A 9,359-nucleotide genomic window follows, 5' to 3' on the forward strand; every position below is an offset into this window, starting at 1 on the left:
TTGCTGTTCCAGAAAGGTTTGGCTGGTGCAGCAGCTGAGAGGTAATGGGTCCCCAGCTATGATGGGTCCCCAGAGGGATGCTTTGGGACCGGTGGCACGTGCATCTCCCTAACCAGGCAGTAGAATGCACTTTGGGCCCGGTAGAAGGAAGGTGGCAGAGGCAATGCATTGGAGAGCTGGCAGGCTAAAACTGGGAGTTGGATGAGGCCACCTCCTTTAGCAAGTGAGTCACTGAACAGCTCACAAGTACTGTAATAGCGCACCTTGAGAGAAACTTGGTTGTCACTAAAGGGGGAAACGGTAGATTCTATTGCTGAAAACGGACTGTGTGGTTTTGTGAATGTGGCTTCAGCCTATTTCTTCAAAGGAGGCTCATACCTACTTAAGAAAACTCATGATGATCATGTTGAAAACAAAGAATCAGCGTGGTGAGGCTGTTGAGTGGCCCTTGGTTTGTCCTGCAAACAAACTCTGAATGCGGATTCTTGCAGGTGTAGCGGAGCAGGCAGCAGCATCTGAGTAAAGCTCTGGGGGACGGGGTCCTGTGTGCTAGGGACGGCTTCCCTCGCCATTCTCTGCTCCCTCCTCCTTCAAGCAGGGGCTGCCCCACGCCGTGAACAGCCAGTCCCAGCTGGGCCCGGAGGTGGGTGTCTCCGTGACGACCACCTGGGCTCTGTGACGTCATAACCAGAGGCCATTGTGACAGGGGGTCGACATAGCCAGAGGCCATTGTAACGCGGGGGTCCCCGCCCTGACCCTGGGGGTATTTAAGGAGCGAGAGCCCTGGGGTGATTACTCCCAGGAGAGCAGCTTCTCAGGAGGCAGCAGCTTCTCAGGAGGCAGCATCTCCCACGGGTGCCCGTTGCAGCGCTTTGATAGAGGAGACCCAAGATGCCAGCTGACAAGGAGGTGTCCTGCTCCTCCTCCTGCCCGCAGATCAGCCACAGCCTGGGCCAGCACACCCTCCAGAGCACCTGGGTCACCCCCTCGGTCCAGGAGCGCTTGCAGGACCACCATAAAGGTCCCCAGGAGGGGTCTGGCTGGCCTCGCAGCACCAACAGCGAGGCAGCAGCAGAGGCAGAGTGCCCGGCACCTGCCCCACAGGGCCCCACAGCCGACGACACGGCTCTGTGGGACACAGCCCAGCGCATCGTCAGTGAGGCCGTGCGCAGGGCTGTGGCTGAGATCGTGGCAGCTGGCCAGGAACCGGAGGAACAGCAGGACCTGGCCCAGTGCATGGACTTGCAAGATGAGAACAGCAAAGAGGGGTGCCAAGGTGGAGAGAGCATCCACAGCATCTGGATCAACCCCTCGGTCCAGGAGCACCTCCAGGACGTCCCTGCAGGTCCCCAGGAGGGGTCTGGCTTGCCCAGCTGCACAGACACGGAGGCGGCAGCAGAGGCAGAGCGCCCGGCACCTGCCCAGCACAGCCCCACAGAGGACGATGTGGACCTGTCAGACATTGTGGAGTACATTGTCAGTGAGGCGGTGCGCAGGGCTGAGGCTGAGATCCAGGGACCTGGACAGCAACTGGTGGAACAGCAGGACCTGGTCCAATGCACGGATGTTCCAATGGCAGCACCAGCACCTGCAGGACTTGAAGCCATTGAGGCTCATTTGGCAGGAGAGGATGAGAGACAGGCTAGCACAGCCCCTCTTGTCCCAGCTGCAAAGGAGGAAGAAGGGAATGCTCATGTCTGCAGAGCATGGAGGAGAGACCAGTGCAGACATCGCCTGCCCAGCGCAGGGCCCAGCTCCACGTCGATGGCCTTCCCGGTTCAGGAGGGCGCTCCGGGCTCTGCGCAGGGCTTTCCGCTGCAGCTGCACCGCGGGACATCAAGAGGAGTAGAGCCGCGACCGCGGCGTTCACCTGCCCTGAGGACATGGTGCTGCCAGCCTCTGCTCGGCCTTGGATTGTTTTCAAAATCAATAAAGCCAATAAAAAAAAAATGACAAGTTTTCCCCCCGTGCTCCTCTGTTCCTGCTCCACCTCGGGACAAAGAAGGCTGCAGGAAATCTCTGTCCTCGGGGTGTCATGCACCCAGAAGTGCTTCTGAGAGAGGAGGGGATACAGTTGCTTGGTGTTGGCATATATAGACCACTAGAGATCCCCCAGTCCTGTGAGCAGCAGTGAGTTCCTTCCCAAACATGTGGAGCATTCTGACTGCAGAAGGGCTTTTGGCAGAGCTGGGGCTGGCACGGCATACCCTGTACCTCCCAGCAGAGTACATATTTTGTCCCAGCAGGGTGAGAGCTTTCCAGAGATCGTGGCTCCTGCTGGTAGACCCAACCCTGCACCGGCCCAGCCCCACAACCCACTATGTAGGCCGTGCTTGGGGCAGGGTGTGCTCAGGGGTGGGGAAACAACCCCCAGCACAGTCCACCACAGCAGCCCTCAGTGCCCTGTTCCCCTCCAGCCTTCTTGCTTTGGCAGCCTCAGCTCCCAGCCTGTTCCTGTCTCGGCCATATCCCACATGAGGGTTTGCAGGCCATCATGGTACAGTGTCTGCTGGGGTCTGGGCCTGGCTACAGGCCAGGCAGGGATGGTTGTTCACCCAGTACAGGCACTGAGCCCAACAGGCGAAAGGAGCTGGTTACATTGCAAAGACCAGACCTCTCTGTGATTATGGTAAATTGCCACAGTGTTGCTGTGAAAGGTCTCATGGCCTGATTGGGATGATAGAGATGAACCATCTGTCAGACAGCCAACTACCAGAAGAAAGCACAAACCAACAGCTACCCATGATGGGCAAGGCAACTCACTTCTGGTCAATACCATGAACTTTTCCCTAGTTTGAAGACCCCAGACCCATTTTCAGAAGAGTCTTCCTAATTAGCATGAAGGGCAAGCAGAGGAGGAGACGAACCGCCTTCTCCTCTCTCTCATGTAAATGAACTGGGTTATAAAACAACCTCACGTATGGTACAGGTTGGCGGCGTGTGAATCTTCAAAGCGTCCTCCCCTCCAGAGGTTGTCGCGGGACCGATGTACCTGTGGAGTGGTGATATCTTACTCTCCCTTGTTGAGGATTGATAAGGATCATGGCCGAAAACATTGTGACTAGTTCAGCCAGAAGAAGACACATTCAGAGCAGGAGGCACTGTGATCTGCACATCACCGACGAGCTAACGAGCCACAGATCAGGCTGGCTGACCATCAGGAGATGGAGGATGTGCTGGAGGGCACATAGCCCCATCTCCTGATATGCCCAGCTTGGCAAACAAGGGGAAAAAGTTGAGACCCTTTATCACGGCCCAGAGCTTGTCGAAGCTTGTTGATGTTTTGCAGTCACCATTTCCCCCTGGATTTCTGCATGACACAAAGGGAGACCCTCAGCGTGGCCCAGGACTTGTCCAGACTTGTCCCTCTTTTGCAATCACCACTTCTGCCCCCACCCAGACCTTCCTCTACTCTGGAAGCTATAAAAAGCTCACCCTAAAACAGCATGGGGGGAGGGAATACCAGTCTCATTGAGGGAACACCAGTTTCACCAGGGCCTACCAGTCTCACCGAAGGGAATACAAGCTCAGCCTCACCAAGAGAATACCAGCACCCTGAGGACCCTCAGACTGAACCAGACATTGGAGGACGCTGCACTCCTGACCCCAGCATCCTCGCCGTGGAACACCGAGGCCGTACATCATTGTACAAGTCCTGTCATCCACACAGTGGGGCCATAAGAGACTGGATCCCTCACTCCTTTCTTCCTTTCTCTCTGCTCTTTTCTTCTCTCCTTTTTTCTATACCCTCATTGCTTTGTCTCTCCTTCTATATCTCTCTCTCTCTCTTATACCTTAGTTTTCTTCCTTCTCTACCACTTTCTTCCTCTCTTTCCCTTTTGAAGATATAAGGATAACACCATCTTTAAGCTCTGCTGTTGATTTCTGGTTAAATTTCATATTGTAGCTACTGATGGTTGCCAATATACCACTCATAGTAGGACTTTCGCTGTTAATGTGTTGATAAGTTCTGTTATACTTTTGCCAAGTCACCATTCTCTGTAACCAATATCCCAACAATTTCTTTTAGTAAAACTCACAATTGAATTGGACCCCGGAGGTGATTGTCTGTCATTTACTTCACATAACCGCGCAGAATTAACCCAGAGTTAACTTGCACCTGGTCTCATCTGTTGAGTCAGGGCGCGTGTCACGTCTAGAGTTAACTCATCCCTCATCCCATCTGTTGAGATGGGACATCCCTCTCTGTCACTCTCTCTCTCTCCCTTTCTCTTTCTGATACCTTAGTTTTCCTCTTCTTTCTCTCTCTTCCTTTTTCTTAAACATATAAAGTAATACCATTGTAAGTTCTGCTGCTAAAATCTTGTGAAATTTTGCATTACAGTTACTAATTGTTGCCAGTCCACGGCTTTTAGAAAGGTTTTGCTGTCAATGTATTGATAAGTTTTGTGGTACTATAACATATCCCCGAAATGATTGTCTGTCATTCACTTCACATTGCCGCGCAGAATTACCGGGAGTTAACTCACGCCTGATCTCATCCATTGAGTCAGGGCGCGTGTCGCGTTCAGAGTTAACTCATCCCTCATCCCATCTGTTGGGATGGGACACTGTGTCAGCCGAATCTCTGGGCACAGCCGGGCTCTTGGTGCTGAGGCTTGGGAGAATGTGACCTGGCCCAGGGTTGTGGTTCGATGTGGAGCTTTACTATGTGGGAAGACTTCAGCAAGCAGCGTAGCTTATTGCTACCCAGAGTTTTCTATCAGTGAGCATGGCCTTCTGCTGAGTGAAATTTCCATTTCCGGAGAGTTTTCAGCCAGTTGGTGCTGCCGAGTGTCCCGAGTGACCCCCGGTCCTGGGAACCCCCATAGCTGAGCCCACAACTGACGGCCTGTTGGTGCTTTGTGCAGGTGGCAGCGCAGAGGCCACCATGGGAAACACGGGTGTCCCCAGCACATTCCTGTTGGAGTAGCACGTGGCCTGTGCAGCTTCGTGTGGGACAAGGGAGGCGACTGTGTCCGTGTTGACTCAGGTCGGTGCAGCTGCGCTTGGATTTAGAGCAGTAACCCTGGCTGGCTGAGCCTTGGGGGTTGTTTATTTCTGAGAATGATAGGGGTCTGTTCAGCAGGTCTTTAATTGCTGTGCACTTTTACCCTGACAAGAAGGATTCATTTTCAGTTTTATTCATTCATTGTAGCTCTCTCCATTGTACAGGTAAGTTTTCCCTCTCTCAAAGGTTCCCTCTCCATTTGGTGGTGGAATTTCTCAGTGTCTCTGCTGCCGTTTGTTTTCCTTCTCTTGCAAAGTGGGGTGGAAAAGAGAAGGCAAAAGGCTCCACTGCTTCCAGGCGGGGACTTGGTTGCTTGTGTAATGTATGCCTAGTTAATCTCGAGGAAGACAGAGCTGAATGGTGTTAGAAATCAATAAGCTGCGTCCTGTTGGAGGGAGAAAGTGTGTTGGATTTGAAGCCGCTGGGCAGGACGGGAGGAGCTGCCTTCTTGGGTCAGTGATGGGTGTTGACATGTATTATCTGAGCTGGAGCTGATGTCTGTCACCACTTGAGCTCTAGAATTACTCTGAGACCCAGGAATCTCCAGTTCCTTGTGGAGCTTTTCCAGGCTGTGGAATCCCCTTTCTGTCACAGGTTGTAACGCAGCCCATGGAGAAGGGGGCACTGCTTGAGGTTCCTCAGTGTGTGCGTTAGGGAGGCGTCGTTCTTGGGCTCACGCTTGGCGTTACGAGGAGACGCTTTCACGTGAGCTGAAGGCAGCTTTGGGTACCCAAAGCTGTTAACCGGTGTTAACAAACCCTGCTGGTCGTGATGAGCGTGGATGTTGCTGAACCGCAGACACCGTCTTGTCCAGGCTGCACAGCCAGAGCGTTTGAAGGGTGGTGTCCCAGCTTCCTTTGATTGCAATGAGCACTCATGTTGGGATTTGCTTTTTAAGAAGCATGCTCTGCTTGAATCTTCTGCGTTGGGGTTTGTTCTGTTATTTCTGCAATGCCATGAAAGCTGAAGTGCAGGAGGTTGAGAGCTGTTGGAGCAGAGAGGAGCATGTCTTGTATTGCTTGGATTTTTGTGGGTTTTTGAAGTAGAAAATCGACCCCAGCATGGGTTGGACCCCAGAAGGACATTATTTGAAAATGCATAGCCAGGTTCCAGTGACGTGTTGGCTTGGGCATGAATGACTGGAAGTGCCTGTTGGGAGAGCTCTGTTAGTGTGGACCCGTGGAACCTTTATGATTGAGCTTCCAGGTGTGAGAATGCAAAAGGAAACTTGAGTTTGAGCCGGTCTTGCTCTCGAACCAGAATGGTTTTGACTCCTGCCCAGATTTCTGAGAGAGCCGTGAACGTTCCAGGCAGCCGAGGTTGTGACCCAGGGTGTGTGAGTCGCCCGCTCTGCAGTTGTCCAGCGGGCCCTGCAGATAATGTTTGAGGTGACAAAGCTCTTGGCAGGTGACAGCGTTTGAGTTCATTTGCTTCTATCTGGGGATATATGGACCAGCTGAAAAGGTGGTGTTTGTGTTTACCCGCAGTAGACAGACAGACCCCTGGAGTGTTCACATGCCCTTGTCGACGAGTGAGGAAATTGTCTGTGAGACGGAAAAGGGAAGGGTCCCGGGACAGGTTTTAGGTGTTTTTTCCAGCTCCCTGCAAAACCTGGGGTTTTAGTGTTTTGTTCCAGATTTTCCCTGGAGATTTGAATGTGTTCTTCTTGTTCCTGAAAAACTAATTTATTTCCTTTCCTGCAGCCCTGCCTTCCAGGAGAAACAGCTACAACGCTCTCCCTGTGTGCTGCAGCCGTCCCAGCCCTTGTGCTGAGACCGAGCTCATCACTTGCACAAGTACAGACTGTCCTGGTTAGCGCTGCCAAAGCTTCTGAGGTAACGAGCGTGGTTGGGAGATGCAGCGCACGAGCTGCTGTTGTGCTTGCAGGGAAAACTGGCTGCTCTCTGTGTGGGGAAAGCAGGAGGATTCGTTTTGTAGCCGCCTGAGCTGTGGTGGATGAGGAGGTTCTGAGTGCCGCGCAGGACGGGTGAGTGTGTCTGTAGATGGAGATGTTTCAAATTAGCCAGTGTCACACGTTGCCTGTAAATGTGTCTGTGCGATCCCTTTCTACAGGCAGGTGCGAGTCACTGGAGTGTATTTACATTTAACTGATCACCTCGCCAAATCTTTTGCTATATCCCCAGACGTTCCACCCCGTAGCTCAGGTGACTTGCTTCTGCTGTGGCCAATGAAGCCAGAGTTGTTCATTTGTGCTTGTGAGGTGTTGCACAGAGCAATTTGCAGGGGCACACAATAAACACATACAGAAAAAGGAAAAAACATATTTCTGCAATAATCAGGTGTCCCATTCATCTTGTCAAGGAGTTACATGAGTTATTCAGGCAGGCATTATCAGTAGATGGTTTCACTTGCCGCATTAGTTCCAAAGACGTGAGATGTTGTCAACTTCCAGTAAAACATACGCTGCTGCTCCAGCTCTGTCAGCTCTGTCACTCTGGGTTTAACAGCCTGCTGTGGGTTAATTGCCCACACAGACTGGAAAGTCGTGGCCTGCACTTTTTCAGATTGGATGTTGAGTCTATGACACCAATAACATTGTTCCAGAGCTGTCTCCTCTAGATAAAACACAGGTGTTCACTGAAGATACCTGAAATACAAGAACTCGAGAATCTGATATTAGCAAAGGATGTAACATAAGAGGAGGTCAGGGTACAAAACCACACAGCATTCTCTGGAGTCGTATGAATTTTTACATCTAGATCAACAGGCTGCAGTCCCACTTCACAATCCATTGCTGTGAATAATTTCATTTCCCCTGTAGTTGGTGCTGACACTGTATTCACAGAAGTGTATACATATTGCCACCCCCTAGATGGGGGTACGCGGCCAATATAATCAACCTGACAGGTATTCAAGGCCCACTGAGCCCGTTTTACCTTTCCTCATGCTCTTAAATGCAGCTGTGTACAGGCAGCACAATGATGTGAGCATGTTCTACAAGTATATAACAGCATAGGGGTTTGATTGTGATGAGTGTCCCATGCGTGTGCAGCATAAGCTGATCCACGTCCACAAGCTATATGCACATTTGCCAGTTTACAGGTCATGGAAGAAGGGGCTGGCCACTTGGGAAGAATATAAGGCTGCTGTTAGAGGATGTAGGAAGGCAGGTAGGATAGCCAAGGCCTCCTTAGAATTACAGCTGGCGAGAGGGGTCAAGGACAGCAAAAAGAACTTTTTCAAATACATAGCAGATAAAACTAATACCAGAGGCAATGTAGGCCCACTGATGAATGGGGTAGGTGCCCTGGTGGCAGAAGATACAGAGAAGGCAGAATTACTGAATGCCTTCTTTGTCTCTGTCTACTCTGCCGGAGGCTGTCCTGGGGAGCCCTGTACCCCTGAGACCCCCGATGAAGCCAGGTCAATGGAGGAGTTTGCTTTAGTTGATGAGGACTGGGTTAGGGAGCAATTAAATAGTCTAGACATCCATAAATCCATGGGTCCAGATGGGATGCATCCGCGGGTGCTGAGGGAGCTGGCTGAAGTCATTGCTGGACCGCTCTCCATCATCTTTGCCAAGTCTTGGGAAACGCGGGAGGTGCCTGAGGATTGGAGGAAAGCAAATGTCACTCCAGTCTTCAAAAAGGGCAAGAAGGAGGACCCGGGTAATTATAGACTGGTCAGCCTCACCTCTGTCCCTGGGAAAGTAATGGAACAGCTTATCCTTGGTGCCATCTGTGGCAGATTGCAACCCCCCTCCCTCCTTCAGTATGGCAAATCTCCCTCTTCCTCTGCTACTTGAGACTAACAGCTTCTTTTGTTTGGCCCGGAGCACCCTGGCTCCTGGGACATTAGAAGAAGGGAGTGCCAAGGCACACTGAGCCGCGCCCAGTGTGGGGGGTCTTTGGAGGCTACAGGGGCACCCACAGACAGTGTGGGGGTGCAGAGAAGCTTCTAGAGTGCCTACAGTCAGATCTGATCAGCCAGCATAAAAACGGGACTCTCGTCGAGACTCCGCCCATTTGCCGCGGGTCTCTTGGAGCACGAGCAAGATGCTACCGCCGAGAGCCCCCCTCCCCGGGATGGGGACTTGCCTTGCCTTGCCGCCACGTGTGTAAGTAAAATTTCTCGCAGGATTGCGAGTATATTTATACTTTCGTGCACATATGCACGTATAACTTTCCGTGCTCCATATGAGCGCGTGTAAAATTAATCCTCGCAGAATCGCGGGTGTATTTTCTTTCCGTGCACATTTGCACAAGTACTTTATTTCCTCGCACAATCGCGAGTGGCCGCCGAGAGCCCCTCGCACAGTCGCGAGTGTATTTTCCTCCCGTGCTTCCACATAAGCACGTGTAGGATTCCGTGCACATTTGCACGTGTA

General features: G+C 51.9%; 1 long non-coding RNA gene and 1 other non-coding gene across 2 annotated transcripts; both read left to right on the forward strand.

Moving 5' to 3' along the window:
• The first annotated feature begins 4,908 nt into the window (after positions 1-4,908).
• On the forward strand, positions 4,909-7,182 carry LOC135575821 (uncharacterized). The gene is made up of 3 exons (XR_010467121.1): positions 4,909-4,993; positions 6,715-6,807; positions 6,899-7,182. It is a non-coding gene; the product is annotated as an uncharacterized LOC135575821 (long non-coding RNA).
• LOC135575877 (small nucleolar RNA SNORD45) lies at positions 5,463-5,547 on the forward strand. Its single transcript, XR_010467243.1, has one exon. It is a non-coding gene; the product is annotated as a small nucleolar RNA SNORD45 (small nucleolar RNA).
• Positions 7,183-9,359: the final 2,177 nt, after the last annotated feature.

This window comes from Columba livia, chromosome 19 (genome assembly GCF_036013475.1).
Source record: "Columba livia isolate bColLiv1 breed racing homer chromosome 19, bColLiv1.pat.W.v2, whole genome shotgun sequence".
NCBI classification, from domain to species: Eukaryota; Metazoa; Chordata; class Aves; order Columbiformes; family Columbidae; genus Columba; species Columba livia.